Genomic DNA, 16,853 nt, shown 5'->3' with positions numbered 1-16,853 from the left:
ACACACCTCAAAATCCACAATGGATTACCTCAAGAGGAGCAAGCTGAAGGTTTTGCCATGGCCCTCATGGTCCCCCGACCTAAACATCATTGAATATCTGTGGATAGACCTCAAAAGAGCAGTGCATGCAAGATGGCCCAAGAATCTTACAGAACTAGAAGCCTTTTACAAGGAAGAACGGGCGAAAATCCCCCAAACAGGAATTGAAAGACTCTTAGCTGGCTACAGAAAGCGTTTACAAGCTGTGATACTTGCCAAAGGGGGTGTTACTAAGTACTGACCCATGCAGGGTGCCCAAACTTTTGCTTTGGGCCCTTTTCAGTTTTTTGTTATTTTGAAACTGTAAAAGATGGAAATAAAAAAGTAATCTTGCTTAAAATATTAAAGAAATGTGTCATCTTTAACCTTATGCCTTTTGGAATTCAAGTCATCTTTTACTTGCTTAGCTATTCACAGTAACAGAAATTTTGACCGGGGTGCCCAAACTTTTGCATGCCACTGTACTTGGGGAACAACATTCAGGTCTTCATTCAGTGTGAGAATTGACCGTTTATCATGCTTCTGTGCTTTCTGTCCATTGACCAATTTCATGTCTGTGAATCCAAGCCCATATAATTCTATGGGGGCTCATGTTTTTGCTAACCAGCTTTGATATGGGATTTTAAAAAAAATCTGAGAATTCATATGGGTCAGCAATTTCAATTGACTGAAACAAAAATGCATCATGTTAGCTAAATGTTGTTTACCTTTAACAAATACATGCTGGCTCTACTTTTAATTTCAATGTTCCAACTGGAATATAAAAGTCTGCTCTCCTGGTTTGCGTTTGGACTCACCTTGGCAGTGGAGAAAGCCCAGGACTTTAAACAACATGCAACCAGGCTGTCAGGATGGCCATTGTGGACAGAATGTGGGCAGTTTGGAAAATAGTAGCATTGTCCATGCTTCATCAGACTAAAGTAATAACACCATGAATTTTCCAACTCAGTGTTCCTTTTTTTTCTCTCTCTCTCTGCTTTCCCTTCCCTCAATCTAGTTCTATCTGTCCCTCATCCCTCCCATATCTAGTTTCTCATCACCTTCCTTATCAAACCCAAGCACCTGCGGTCTCTCTTTTGTCTCCACATCACTTCCAGCCTGTCTCTAGCTCCAAAGATTCAAAGTACATTTATTATCAAGTAAGTATGTAGTGTACAACCCTGAGATTCATCTTTCCTACAGAAAGCCACAAGACCAAAGAAAACCATGGAACCTTTTCAAAGAAAAACATGTAACAACCCTACCCCCTTCCCAACACGCAAAAATAATTGCACAAAAGACAACAAAAAACAAGCAAAAAACACAATATAAAACACAGAAATCGAAAGAGTCCAGGTGTATTCAGTTCAGCTGAGTGCTTGTTATCTGCAGGCCGCCCTGATTCAAAATCTCACAGTCTAGCATCAGAAAAAGGAGCGACCAAAGACACATCATAAAGTGAACTACAGAGTCCAATGTACAACCCTTGTCCAAGAACTAGGACTCCAGCACCATCCTCCAACAACATCAAGGCAGAAAGACACAATGTGAACACAGGGCCCTTCCTTCGGGAGCAGCGAACGAAAGGGAGAGAGAGCATCACATGCAGACACCTTCCTCCAGCAGCAGCAAGCGACAGGCTGATAGATGGCACCGAACATCCACCAGCCTTCTGCACTCACCTCGATTTCAATCTTTTTTGGCGAGAAATGGCCTCACTCAGAGGCTCTCACCACATCTTCAAGCTTTTTGACCTCGGCCACGTGATTCCCTTGAATCCTTACAGAACACCCTTGGACACAGGAAAGTGCCAGATTGCTTAATCGGCCCGAAGACACACCAAAATGTAAATAGCAGGCTCCAACAGTAGCAGAATCACATTTGAAGAAAAAGATGATGTGAAAGAAGTATTTTCATGGACCATCTGGAGGATGTCATCCTTGGTCGTGTTGTTCTCTGATGCCATCCTTCTCCTTCAATCTGGCCTCATCTTCTCTTTTTTTTCCCTCTTATCTGTCTGTACCTATTGTGCTGTGGCTCTACTTCTACTTACAGACTTAATTTCTTCCCCTGCCCCCCTTAGTTCCATCTGTCCATCATTTCTTTCCTCATCTAGTTTCACTTGTTGCCTGTCAAATATGCCTCACCCCTTCCTCTCACCTCTGTATCAATTATCTGTACACCCTGTCGTGATGTAGAGAGTCAACTCAAATCCTTGTATATCCCTTTGGCCCCACAGATACTGCTTTACCCACTAAGTGCCTCCAACATTTGTAGTCTCTCCCAGCTTCACCAATTACTTGCCTGATTAACTTACACGTCACTCAGAAAAACCCACCTAAATAGAAGCATGAATTGGGACAGTGAGCGAACTATGTCTTTGATTAACCAATGCATTTCTGAATGTTTGGAAAGAATATGAATTATACAGTAAACTGTAAAAGTTTGCTTTCAAGTTGTATTAGTTGACTGTCAGTGAAGGGAAGAGAAGAGCTCAGATAGCAGAGAGCACCCTTGTGGCCATCCCCCTCAGTAATCAACAGGAATTCTGCAGATGCTGGAAATTCAAGCAACACACATCAAAGTTGCTGGTGAACGCAACAGGCCAGGCAGCATCTCTAGGAAGAGGTACAGTCGACGTTTCAGGCCGAGACCCTTCGTCAGGACTAACTGAAGGAAGAGTTAGTAAGAGATTTGAAAGTTGGAGGGGGAGGGGGAGATCCAAAATGATAGGAGAAGACAGGAGGGGGAGGGATGGAGCCAAGAGCTGGACAGGTAACTGGCAAAAAAGATACGAGAGGATCATGGGACAGGAGGTCTGGGAAGAAAGACAGGGGGGGCGGGGAACCCAGAGGATGGGCAAGGGGTATATTCAGAGGGACAGAGGGAGAAAAAGGAGAGTGAGAGAAAGAATGTGTGTATAAAAATAAATAACAGATGGGGTACGAGGGGGAGGTGGGGCATTAGCAGAAGTTAGAGAAGTTGGTGTTCATGCCATCAGGTTGGAGGCTACCCAGACGGAATATAAGGTGTTGTTCCTCCAACCTGAGTGTGGCTTCATCTTTACAGTAGAGGAGGCCGTGGATAGACATGTCAGAATGGGAATGGGATGTGGAATTAAAATGTGTGGCCACTGGGAGATCCTGCTTTCTCTGGCGGACAGAGCGTAGGTGTTCAGCAAAGCGGTCTCCTAGTCTGCGTCAGGTCTCGCCAATATATAAAGGGCCACATCGGGAGCATCGGACGCAGTATATCACCCCAGCCAACTCACAGGTGAAGTGTCGCCTCACCTGGAAGGACTGTTTGGGGCCCTGAATGGTGGTAAGGGAGGAAGTGTCAGGGCATGTGTAGCACTTGTTCCGCTTACAAGGATAAGTGCCAGGAGGGAGATCAGTGGGGAGGGATGGGGGGAACGAATGGACAAGGGAGTCGCATAGGGAGCGATCCCTGCGGAAAGCAGAGACGGGGGGGGAGGGAAAGATGTGTTTAGTGGTGGGATCCCGTTGGAGGTGGCGGAAGTTACGGAGAATAATATGTTGGACCCGGAGGCTGGTGGGGTGGTAGGTGAGGACCAGGGGAACCCTATTCCTAGTGGGGTGGCGGGAGGATGGAGTGAGAGCAGATGTACGTGAAATGGGGGAGATGCGTTTAAGAGCAGAGTTGATAGTGGAGGAAGGGAAGCCCCTTTCTTTAAAAAAGGACATCTCCCTCGTCCTAGAATTAAAAGCCTCATCCTGAGAGCAGATGTGGCGGAGACGGAGGAATTGCGATAAGGGGATGGCGTTTTTGCAAGAGACAGGGTGAGAAGAGGAATAGTCCAGATAGCTGTGAGAGTCAGTAGGCTTATAGTAGACATTAGTGGATTAGTTGTCTCCAGAGACAGAGACAGAAAGATCTAGAAAGGGGAGGGAGGTGTCAGAAATGGACCAGGTAAACTTGAGGGCAGGGTGAAAGTTGGAGGCAAAGTTAATAAAGTCAACGAGCTCTGCATGCGTGCAGAAAGCAGTGCCAATGTAGTCGTCGATGTAGCGAAGACTGCATTGGCGCTGCTTCCTGCACGCATGCAGAGCTCGTTGACTTTATTAACTTTGCCTCCAACTTTCACCCTGCCCTCAAGTTTACCTGGTCCATTTCCGACACCTCCCTCCCCTTGCTAGATCTTTCTGTCTCTGTCTCTGGAGACAACTTATCCACTGATGTCTACTATAAGCCTACTGACTCTCACAGCTATCTGGACTATTCCTCTTCTCACCCTGTCTCTTGCAAAAACACCATCCCCTTCTCGCAATTCCTCCGTCTCCGCCGCATCTGCTCTCAGGATGAGGCTTTTCATTCTAGGACGAGGGAGATGTCCTTTTTTAAAGAAAGGGGCTTCCCTTCCTCCACTATCAACTCTGCTCTTAAACACATCTCCCCCATTTCACGTAAATCTGCTCTCACTCCATCCTCCCGCCACCCCACTAGGAATAGGGTTCCCCTGGTCCTCACCTACCACCCCACCAGCCTCCGGGTCCAACATATTATTCTCCGTAACTTCCGCCACCTCCAACGGGATCCCACCACTAAACACATCTTTCCCTCCCCCCCGTCTCTGCTTTCCGCAGGGATCGCTCCCTACGCGACTCCCTTGTCCATTCGTTCCCCCCATCCCTCCCCACTGATCTCCCTCCTGGCACTTAGCCTTGTAAGCGGAACAAGTGCTATACATGCCCTTACACTTCCTCCCTTACCACCATTCAGTGCCCCAAACAGTCCTTCCAGGTGAGGCGACACTTCACCTGTGGGTCGGCTGGGGTGATGTACTGCGTCCGGTGCTCCCAATGTGGACTTTTATATATTGGCGAGACCCGACGCAGACTGGGAGACCGCCTTGCTGAACACCTACGCTCTGTCCGTCAGAGAAAGCAGGATCTCCCAGTGGCCACACATTTTAATTCCACATCCCATTCCCATTCTGACATGTCTATCCACGGCCTCCTCTACTGTAAAGATGAAGCCACACTCAGGTTGGAGGAACAACACCTTATATTCCGTCTGGATAGCCTCCAACCTGATAGCATGAACATCGACTTCTCTAACTTCCGCTAATGCCCCACCTCCCCCTTGTACCCCATCTGTTGTTTATTTTTATACACACATTCTTTCTCTCACTCTCCTTTTTCTCCCTCTGTCCCTCTGAATATACCCCTTGCCCATCCTCTGGGCTCCCCCCCCCCCGTCTTTCTTCCCGGACCTCCTGTCCCATGATCCTCTCGTATCCCTTTTGCCAATCACCTGTCCAGCTCTTGGCTCCAACCTCCCCCTCCTGTCTTCTCCTATCATTTTGGATCTCCCCCTCCCCCTCCAACTTTCAAATCTCTTACTAACTCTTCCTTCAGTTAGTCCTGACGAAGGGTCTCGGCCTGAAACGTCGACTGTACCTCTTCCTAGAGATGCTGCCTGGCTTGCTGCGTTCACCAGCAACTTTGATGTGTGTCCCCTCAGTAATCGTTATCTTGTTTTAGATGCTGTTGAGGAGGTGACCTGAGGATGACCATGACGATTGGGTCTCTGGCTCTGAGCCTGGTTCCATGGTGCAGAAGGGAGAGAAGATGACGAGGAATGTGGTTGTTATAGGGGATTCCATAGTGAAGGGAACAGACAGGAGGTTCTGTCAGTCTAATAGAGATGCCCGCATGGTATGTTGCTTCCCAGGTGCCAGGGTACGGGATGTCTCGGATTGGGTGCAGAGTATTCTGAAGGGAGAGAGCGAACAGCCGGAAGTCTTGGTACACGTTGGTACCAATGACATAGGTGGAAAAAGGGAGGAGGTCCTGAAGAGAGAATTCAGGGAGTTAGATAGGAAGCTGAAAAGCAGGACATCCTGTGGATTGCTGCCTGTGCTACGTGCTAATGAGCACAAGAATAGCATGATCAGGCATATTAATGTGTGGCTGAGAGACTGGTGTAGGGGGCAGGGCTTCGGGTTCCTGGATCATTGGGACCCATTCTGGGGGATGTATGACCTGTACATAAAGGACGGGTTACACCTGAACCCAAGGGGGTCCAATATCCTAGCAGGCAGGTTTAATAGAGCTGTTAGGCAGGTTTAAACTAATTTGGCAAGGGGATGGGAACCGAGTGATAGGGCTGAGGAAGGGAAAAACAGAAATAAATCAAAGATAGTGTGCAACAGAGATGATAGAAAGGACAGGCAGGAGATGAGGCATAATCACAGCCAATGGGATGATTTACAGGGCAATAGAGATGTGGTGCAGTTTAAAACAGAAAGCAACAAATACTGAACTGAAAGTGTTATATTTGAATGCACGCAGCATAAGAAATAAAATGGATGATCTTGAAATTCAGCTATAGATTGGCAAGTATGATGTTGTGGCCATCTCTGAAACTTGGATAAAGGATGGCTGCCATTGGGAACTAAACGTCCAAGGATATACAGTGTATTGGAAAGATAGGTTAGTAGGCAGAGGGGGTGGTGTGGCCCTGTGTATAAGAAATAATGTCAAATCATTAGAAAGGGATGACATAGGATCGGAAAGTGTTGAGTTAAGAAAAGGCAAAGGTAAAAGGATCCTAATGGCAGTTGCATACAGGCCTCCAAACAGCAGCCGGAATGTGGATTACGAATTACAGCAGGAGATAGAAAAGACATGTCAGAAAGGCAATGTCACAATAATCATTGGGGACTTTAACATGAAAGTGGATTTGGAAAACCAGGCCAGTACTGAACCTCGAGAGAGAATTTGTAGAATGTCTAAGGGATGGCTTTTTAGAACAGTTTGTTGAGCCCACTAGGGGATCAGCTGTACTGGATTGGGTGCTGTGCAATGATCCGGAGGTGATAAGAGAGCTTAAGGTTAAGGAACCCTTAGGGAACAATGATCACAGTATGATCGAGTTTGCTTTGAAATTTGAGAAAGAGAAACTAAATTCCACTGTCGGTATTTCAGTGGAATAAAGGAAATTGCAATGACATGAGAGGGGAACTGGCCAAAGTTGACTGGAAAGAGACACCAGCAGGAAAAACAGCAGAGCAGCAATGGCTGGAGTTTTCTGCGAAAAATGAGGGAAGTGCAAGACAGATAAATTCCAAATAAGAAGAAATTTTCAAATGTAAGAAGGACACTACTGTGGCTGACAAGTGAAGTCAGAGCCATAGTAAAAGGAAAAGAGAGGGCATACAAGGAAGCGGGAGCTAGTGGGAAGATAGAGGATTGGGAAGCTTTTAAAAACTTGCAGAAGGAAACTAAGAAGGTCATTAGGAAGGAAAAGATGAATTATGAAAGGAAGCTGGCAACTAATACCAAAGAAGATACTAAAATCTTTTTTAAAGTATATGAAGGGTAAAAGAGAGTTGATATAGGACCAATAGAAAATGACGCTGGAGATATTGTAATGAGAGACGCAGAGATGACAGAGGAACTGATAGCGTATTTTTCATCAGTCTTCATAGTGGAAGACATCTGCATTATACCGGAGATTCAAGGGTGTCAGGGAAGTGAAGTATGTGCAGTGAAAATTACGACTGAGAAGGTGCTCAGGAAGCTTAACGGTCTGAGGGGTGGATAAATCTCCTGGACCTGATGGAATGCACCCTCAGGTTCTGAAGAAAGTAGCTGGAGAGATTGCGGAGGCATTAACAATGATCTTTCAAGAATCGATAGATTCTGGCATTGTACCGGATGACTGGAAAATTTGCAAATGTTACTCCACTATTTAAGAAGGGTGGGAGCAGCAGAAAGGAAACTATAGACCTGTTAGCCTGACCTCAATGGTTGGGAAGTTGTTGGAGTCGATTGTTAGGGATAAGATTGCGCAGTACCTGGAGGCACATGACAAGATGGGCTAAAGCCAGCGTGCTTTCCTGAAAGGAGAATCCAGGCTGACTAACCTACTGGAATTTTTTGAGGAAATTACACACAGGGTAGGCAAAGGTGATGCAGTAGACATAGTGTAGTTGGATTTTCAGAAGGCTTTTGACAAGGTGCTGCACATGATGCTGCTTAGCTAGATAAGAGCCCATGGAATTACAGGGAAGTTACTAGCATGGGTGGAGCATTGGCTGATCGGCAGTAAACAGAGGGAATAAAGGGATCTTATTCTGGCTGGCTGCCAGTTACCAGTGGAGTTCCACAGGGGTCGGTGTTGGGACTACTTTTTATGATATGTGTCAATGATTTGGACTTTGGGATTAATGGATTTGTGGTTAAATTTGCTGATGATACAAAGATAGGTGGAGAAGCGGATAGTATTGAGGAAACAGAGAGACTTGGATAGTTTAGGGGAATGGGCAAAGAAATGGCAAATGAAATACAATGTTGGAAAGTCATGCACTTTGGTGGAAGAAATACCATGGGCAGACAATTATTTAGACGGAGAGAGAAATCAAAATGCAGAGATGTAAAGGGACTTGGGAGTTCTTGTGCAGGATACCCTAAAGGTTAACCTCCAGGTTGAGTTGGTGGTGAAGAAGACGAATGCAATGCTGGCATTAATTTCTAGAGGTATAGAATATAAGAGTAGTGATGTGATGTTAAGACACTCGTGAGACCACACTTGGAGTATTGTGTGCAGTTTGGGGCTCCTTATTTTAGAAAGGATCACATATTGACATTGGAGAGGGTTCAGAGAAGATTCACAAGAATGATTCCAGGAATGAAAGGTTACTGTATGAGGAACGTCTGGCAGCTCTTGGGCTGTATTTCCTGGAGTTCAGGAGAATGGAGGGATCTCATAGAAACATTCCAAATGTTAGAAGGCCTGAACAGATTAGATATGGCAAAGTTATTTCTCATGGTAGGGGAGTCCAGGACAAGAGGGCAGACTTCAGGATTGAAGGACGTCTATTTAGAACAGAGATATGAAGAAATTACTTTAGTCAGAACGTGGTAAATTTGTGGAATTTGTTACCACGAGCGGCTGTGGAGGTCAAGTCATTGGGTGTATTGAAGGCAGAGATAGATAAATACTTTATTAGCCAGGGCATCAAAGGATATGGGGTGAAAGCAGGGGAGTGGGGGTGATTGGAAGAATTGGATCAACCCATGATTGAATGGTGGAGTGGACTCGATTGGGCTGAATGGCCTACTTCTGCTCCTATATCTTATGGTCTTGTAATTTTACTGGTCTAAATTTTCCATTTTTGTTGTTTTCCTTTAGATCCATGGTTCTGTGTCTCTAACCTGGGGTTCACTGTCCACATGAAAGTGAATTGAAATATTTTGACTATAGCTTCTGCATTTCTATTTCAAGAACTAGGAAGCATATGTTTAAGAACATACTATAGTAAAGGGTCCTGTTACAGTAGTTATGCAACAGTCCCATTTTCTCTTCTTGTTCGGACCTGGGTATAGCAATTTGATTGATGCACAGTAGACTTCATCCCATTAGAACCTAGCCGAGTGATTTCACTTCATGGAAAGTGGATGGGACGGAACTTGGAGAGTGGTAGGTTCAATTGAAAATAAACCCTGATTCTGAAATGTGGCTATTTGATTCTGAATGAGTTTTCTTGTTATTCTTGTTGCCAGTCAAATTACGTAATTGGGAAATGAAATCCAATCAGTTGACATCTATATTTCATTATGGCGCTGCTCATAAAGTTTTGAGTGAATAGTGCCCAGCTGGACCAGAATTCTTGAGGCTTAATTGCTCAGCTTCTTCACTGCTTGGGTAATTCCTTGGTACAGTGTTGAACGGGATTTGTTTCTGCTTCAGCTCTGAGAAATGATGATGCCTTGAGCTTGAATTCTATTGCATGCGATCAGTTGCTCTTAACAGAATGAAATTTTGGGCTGATGTCAAGGAGGCCAAAGGTAGTTTGGGAACTGGCTCTGCTGCACAAACTTCGCACACACTCTTGTGCGTTAATACAAGTGCTTACTTGTACATATAATTGGAAACTAACCTTGCATGCACATTCTGATCACATATGCATGCATGGGTGCATGTGCACTTGCACAATCTGGGCAAACATATGATCTTATCCACACTCAGTACCCCCTTTGTCACATAGTCTCCTTTGCTCTAGTTAACCTACCTTTGTTCTCTTATTTTATTTACCTCCTTCAGTCTCTTTCCCTCCCATTCAATTCCCTCTCCTTTCACAGGTGTTTTCTGCTTTTACCTCTGCTGTGTCCCCTCTTGCTTGATCCACCTGCATTCTCCAGAGTTTGCTAGTCACTCTTTTGCTGCTCTCTATTTGTCAATCAATTGCCTCCCATCCATACCAGGTGCCAATAACTTCACTTCCTGGAGCCAGTGCAGCCTAGAACCCTTCCAGTCAACCTTGGAAGAATTTTCAGCTGTTCACATGGTGCAACCTGATGTCAGCTGATTGTCGTTTCCCAGTGCTTGGCATGTGGGCTGGTGAATCTAGGGGTGCTGTTTCCTGCCCAGTAGAGGCAGATATATTCCGTGGAATCAGGTGCATTCTTGGTAGGTGACACAGTTCAGCACCAAAAGGATTGAGAAGCATTCCATGAAGTCAGATTTATTATGGATTTTCTTGCGAACATTCTTGTGTAATGTTTTCAGACAATTCCTTTCAGTCAAGAAAACAGCATTGAACTGTAGTTTAAAAAAAAATAAAATTGTTTCTACAGATCTTTATTAAATGGAGTTGACAAATAATTTCATGAGTCCTTGTGTATCTGAGGCTTGCACCATTAACCTAAAGTTATTGTTTGCATCCATGCCAGGCGGAATCTGTATATCATAATTCCTTGTGGGCAAAGGCCATGCAATGAAGTAATTTGGTGATACTGTTTTTGAAATGTGGCTTATAGGAAAATGGAAAAGAAGTGTGCTGCTTTTAAAGATGTAGTTAGAAGAGTTCAGCACAGGTGTACTTGGGAGCTAAATTATTTTATTTGCACATTCTTTAAAACAAGCTCATTTGTGTTGTTGTAAAATCTGGTTATACAAATTTAAAAGGAGCTACAAATTTTGACACATTTTCTGGGAATTTTTAGTTGTGCATCTTCATTCAAAGACTGAAAGCTCTAGTGAAGAGTGAATTTTGAGCTGATTTGACTAGAGAAAAGTATGTAACCATTCCAATGCTGTTTGAGTGTATAACGATTTATGTGTTTTAAATCTTGATGGCATTGGGAACTTCATTGCGCAACAATGATCCAAAAACAACAAAACTGGAGGTGTATTTTGTACCTGTTCCATAAAATAGCCAGATTGTATATAAACAAAGCTACTTTAGTTTGAATGGAGATGCTCTCTGCTGACATTGTGTGAATGATTGTAAACCTCCAAATACATATACATTTGCTGTTAATGAACATTTGCTAGGAGCTGTTGGCAGCTTGTGATGCACTTTATTTTGCACTGTACAGTGGCTCTTTGAATGTGATGTGATAAGTGTTCTGTTACTGGGAGGTGGCATTGCAGTAATGAAGCTTGCTAGCAGATTTATGTAAAACTGCCAGCTTGCCCCTCATTTTTTAAATCTAGGGTAGGTATGTATGTTAATAGGATCAGGTGCTAAGACAGCTGAATCCTGACTGCTGATAGAGGCTGAGGATTCCAAGCAACATAGAGCAGTTCATTAGCAAAAGAGGTTAAATTATTTTCCTATTTACATTCATACCGTAGTATGGTAATCTAAATTCATGAGTAAAGGTATCATTTGCAGTATATTGAGAAGGAGCCTAAACCTTGGATTTCAAAATTAGTGATAAATAAAAGGAATCTTGGAAACAAGCTGCATAGCTGTGTATTTTTGTGTGTTTGCCCCCTGTTTGCTGGTATTTAGGATAGTCTATTTAAATATTTGCTTTTAAACTGAAATGACAATTACATAATTTAATTATAATATTCCTAAAATAATTGCATGATAGCTTAAAAGCTGTTTATACAGTGAGTAATCAGGTTAAGTGTTTGAGGCAAGATAAAGGCTGTAACCATTGTGACTTCCCAGGGTGGAGGGGGGGTGGGTGAAAGATCCACTCTGAACATATGATGGGTGAATAGTATTTATGTAATATGCTCACATGCTTTCTATATCAAATTGAACTCTAGTATTATGAAAAAAGCTGTGATTGTTAACAGAATAAATTTTATTCATTCCAGATCGCATATAAAGGGTTCCTAATTTGTTATCTATATCAAGCTATCAGTTGTTTTATTACGAAATCCTGAGCAAGCATAGCAGTATGATTATCTTCTTGTGGTTCTGACTGTGTGATTGACAGTTGTTTAAAGGATAGTGTCAGGAAGGGTGCATTGGCTTTAAGTGGGGGGTGGAGAGGGAGGAAATACATTGTGTTTTCCTGTTGATTTAAACACTGCAGCAGCAGTCTTCCTTAAGGTATTGAGCAGACTCTGGGCTGGGGATAGAGGGGTGTGGCCTACTTCAATTGAATGTTGGGAACAGCAAAAGTCCAATGACTGAGGGAACTGATTGGATTGACTGTGCTGAAGTGGCATAATCACAGCTGGAAGCATTTGTTAGGATCTGTTAATCAATGGCAGTGACTGGAGAGAGTATTGTCACTTTCAAAGTCTTTCTCAAATTCATTCTAGCAACAGATTCTCAGCTTTTGTTTCCTGCTGATTTCAGTATTGAGAGAGGGAAGAGAGCCAACATCACTTTGCCTCCCCCAGCTGTGATTAGCCAACCCGTCTCTACTGACAGTTAAATTGACAATGCGATTACGACTACTACCTTTCCAGGAACTATGGGGTTTTCTCTTTGTCAGTCGTGATTTAAACTGGAGAGCTGTGGAACAAGGCACCTGGCAATTCTATGTGTATGGGATGATGCTGATTTGCTGAGAATATCTTGCCAGAGTTGCCTAATTCAGTAAGTCAATGTGTGGCTGTGGTTGCAGTATAATTTCTTCTTTAATGAAGAGGCTGGGACGCCCAAACTGCTGCAAAGATAATCTTTCTTGCAGTTTTACATCAGGACAACTAGAAAGACTTTCCAATGGTTTGCTCAACAATCAAAAGGTAACAACATTCAAGTTCATTAAATGACCATAGTAATGTCCAGTATATTTGATGCAATATGGAATGAATAAGGATTATTAATAATATGTTCCAGTTCTCATTGACCTTGCCTGTAGCTATCCAATATCATATTTGGCCATGATCAGTCTGTGAGCAATAGAAATGTACTGCAGTAATTGATTTTGTAATAGGATCGGGTGATTTACTGACCTTCCTCAGAAGTTCCTCTGCTGAAATAGTGCATCGTAACCTTAATGGATTCTGTGATTTGATGTTTTAATTTAAATTAGTCATATAAATTTCTCAAAGTTGAAGCGTGTTTAATTTTGTCAGATTTTCATGTGTCCGTGTGTGAATGTCTTCAAATAAGCCAACTTTGCTACTTCAAAGATGGCTATGTGAGGTCATTATGGTTCTCAGCCATTAGGTTCTATAATGAGTCAACCTAAACTCAGGGAAGTGATGACCCACTCCTGTTAGACTGCCTGTGGTAACTTATTTTTTATTCTTTCTACTTCTCATATGTGCACTTGTAATGCTACTGTGACATTGTAATTTCCTTTGGGATCAATGAATTATCTATTTATCTATTTGTAAAAGATCAACTTCCCTGCTGTGAATGCTGTACTTGGGCTGAAGTAATTATCTTTAACAGTATTGTGAGCATACAGATGTTAAGATTAAGCTACACAGATCAAAGTTGCTGGTGAACACAGCAGGCCAGGCAGCATCTCCAGGAAGAGGTACAGTCGACGTTTCGGGCCGAGACCCTTCATTGAAGGGTCTCGGCCCGAAACGTCGACTCTACCTCTTCCTAGAGATGTTGCCTGGCCTGCTGCGTTCACCAGCAACTTTGATGTGTGTTGCTTGAATTTCCAGCATCTGCAGAATTCCTCGTGTTTAAGATTAAGCTACTGGCCATAACTGTAGGATGGAATCAACAAAGTTATTGCTGCTTTCCATTATTAAGAAAAAAAGTTGAAAAGCTACTGTATTTGCACATGCAAGGTCTAACATCAAGAAGTTAATATTATCCTGTTTAATGTATACTTCATTTTGCCATATCTCTCATGAAATTTAGAAGTTACTGAAGTTAACCATGTGACTTTTAAAACGCTGCAGTACTATTTGTCCATTTCCATTGAGCAGTCTAACTAGCCTTGCAATTTAACTTCTACAATTTAGCTTCATTCAGTTTTTAATAATAATATAAAATCTAAAATGTTTTCTTTTACTCTAGCTCTTTGATCTTTTTAACCAAAATGACTCTGCTTTGCATTGTGCACTCTGTGATTTCTGCCTGATTTAAATGTCCAAATTAAGGGGCCCTAAAGCAGGAAGCACTTGTCCCTGTACAGATTGTTCAGTTGGACTCGTGAAGAACAGCAAACATGGTATACTTTGTTGATTTGGACTGGTTTCAGATTCTTGCAGGGGTTTCCAATCTTTTTATGTCGTAGACTAATACTATTGAGCAAAGGGTCTGTGGACCCTAGGTTGGGAATCCCTGCGACAGTGCCTTGTTGCAATATCACTCGTTCAGTAAAGCAAATTTTCATCACTTAGTTATAATTTCTTTCTGTCTCTGTCTTTCTCTACACACAAACAGTCACTCACAATATTTCATTTTTATTTGTTAATTCACTTCAAGTATAGTCTGTATCTGTTTAGTAATTAAATTCTATTTGTTAATTGTCCCTTACATTAAGGAGCATAAAACGTAGTCATTGTTAAAACCTTTTTAAAAGAGGCAAAAACATAATCTTAAATGTAAAAAACTTCTCATAACTAACACCAGAGAATAATTAAATGTTATCTTGGTGTGTGACCTGTTATTTAAGAAATGCTGTAACTGCTGAGTTGGAAGAAAAAGCTGCATTGTGTATAGAGGTTGTGGTTAATTTCTGAATCTAAGACGATATGGTGATCAGCCTGCTGCACATTGAATGCACTTTCAATGAATGAGAGTTCAACCTGGGACTTGCATTATGTAGCAGAAGCTTTTTTGTTATGTGGTGATGAGAATACTGAAAAGTTGTTGATTTCTGCATATAAAATGCTCTAGATACAAAAGGTTTTGAATCGGATAGCTACAATCTGATTTGTAGCTTTAACTTAAATTCCATTCACCTGCCTCCATACGCTGGTTGCAGATATTTGAGCAGTTCACTACACTTTTAATCTCTTGAAAAAAAGAAGCAAAGGGATTTTCTAAGACTGAACTATTTTGTACCCCATAACATAAGCATTAAGAGTCCAAGTTTCATACCCTAAATTTAGAATCTCTTCATTGAGAGTCCTGTGTATAAATAGCATTAGGGCTTTTATGCTTAAAGAATAATAACATTGATTTCTAACAGCAGCTGTGAGTCTCTCAGATATTGATGCCTTTGCAGTGTGCTGTAGCTTCTGAGTTTGTTCTGCATCTATGTAGTTCTGCTGACGATTTTGATTTTTAACAGGATATGAATAATTGCACTTGCAGAATTATGAAAACCCATTATCAGAGTCCAACAGCAGAGAAACAGAGATACCGGTTGTTCTTTTACATTCGAGTGTGGTGTCCTACATGGATACTCAAACTACAGCAGACACTTTATCAGGACTGTGACTTCCACTGTATTCTCTAACTCAGGGGTCCCCAACCTTTTCTGCACTGCGGACCGGTTTAATATTGACAATATTCTTGCGGACTGGCTGACCTGGGGGGGGGGGGGGGGAAGGTGGAAGGGAAGGGTTGCCAACGGACAAGAGTAGCAGTCAAATACGTTGTGTTTACCCAGGAAGACTACAATGACCATGAAGCCTTGCGCGGGCACCAGTGCGCATGCGCGTCGTGACCTGCCGATTTTTTTCCCCTCTGCAAATCCTTTTTGGCGATTCTGTTCGGGGGGGGGGGGGTGAATCACAACCGGAATGTCGGTGATAAGTGGCTAATACACTCAATTTCATTTCTAAACGGGTTTATCTAACGAATTTAATATTAAACACACAGCGCATATTTTCCTCGCATGAATATAGTGATAAGACAATTATCAGGGGAGGACAGTGGAACTTGAAGTAAGTGTTGAACGAACTTCCAGTAGAAGTGGTAGAGGCAGGTTCGATATTATCATTTAAAGAAAAACTGGATAGGTATATGGACAGGAAAGGAGCGGAGGGTTATGTGCTGAGTGCAGGTCGGCGGGGCTAGGTGAGAGTAGCGTACGGCTCGGACTAGAAGGGGAGAGATGGCCTGTTTCCGTGCTGTAATTGTAATACGGTTATATAAGTCAATAGCATCATAACATTTTAAGTAATGTTTGGATATTAAACACACAGCACATATTTTCCCCGTTTGAACATATAAAATCATTGCAATGCACCAATATCGCTGAATCAGTGGGAGCCCTGGGCTTGTTTCCCTGCAACAAGACGGTCCTATCGAGGGATGAAGGGAGACAGCGATACTCAAAGGGGGTTCCTTATGTCCAGTCTGTTCCACAATTTAGTTTTCGTTGCATTCATTGCAGAGATATGCTGGAAATGGAAGCAACGTTTTCAGTGCTTTCGTGGCTATCTCAGGATATTTCGCCTTGGCTTTGATCCAGAATACCGGCAGAGATGTTATGTCAAACATACTTTTCATCCTGCCATCATTTACAAGTTCGAGGAGTTTATCTTCTTCCCGCGCTGAAATGGATGATGAGCGGGTAATTTCCTCACGTGCATTCGAGCTCAACAGTGCGTGACAGGGAATGAGGAAAGGTGCAGCTGACTTATATCACCAAATCATATCGCTTCCTCGTGGCCCGGTAGCACATGCTTTGTGGCCCGGTACCGGTCCGCGGCCCGGTGGTTGGGGACCGCTGCTCTAACTTGACGTGTTT

At 42.9% G+C, this 16,853-nt stretch overlaps 1 protein-coding gene across 6 annotated transcripts in view; it reads left to right on the top strand.

Annotated features, from left to right (window-relative positions):
- The window catches only part of fbxw7 (F-box and WD repeat domain containing 7), a 355,529-nt gene that overhangs the window by 82,270 nt on the left and 256,406 nt on the right, over positions 1-16,853 (top strand). For 3 of the 6 annotated variants that reach the window (XM_063046480.1, XM_063046479.1, XM_063046478.1), the window contains exon 1: positions 12,910-12,984. The exons of 1 other annotated variant lie outside the window; for it this stretch is intronic. The gene's annotated coding sequence lies outside the window, so the exon portion shown is untranslated. Of the gene's footprint in view, positions 1-12,907; positions 12,985-16,853 lie in introns of those variants that run through there. 2 more of the 6 variants (XM_063046482.1, XM_063046481.1) reach the window with 2 other exon arrangements.

Source organism: Mobula hypostoma, chromosome 4, assembly GCF_963921235.1.
Source record: "Mobula hypostoma chromosome 4, sMobHyp1.1, whole genome shotgun sequence".
Taxonomy (NCBI): Eukaryota; Metazoa; Chordata; class Chondrichthyes; order Myliobatiformes; family Myliobatidae; genus Mobula; species Mobula hypostoma.
This window is presented reverse-complemented; position numbering and strand designations above follow the sequence as displayed.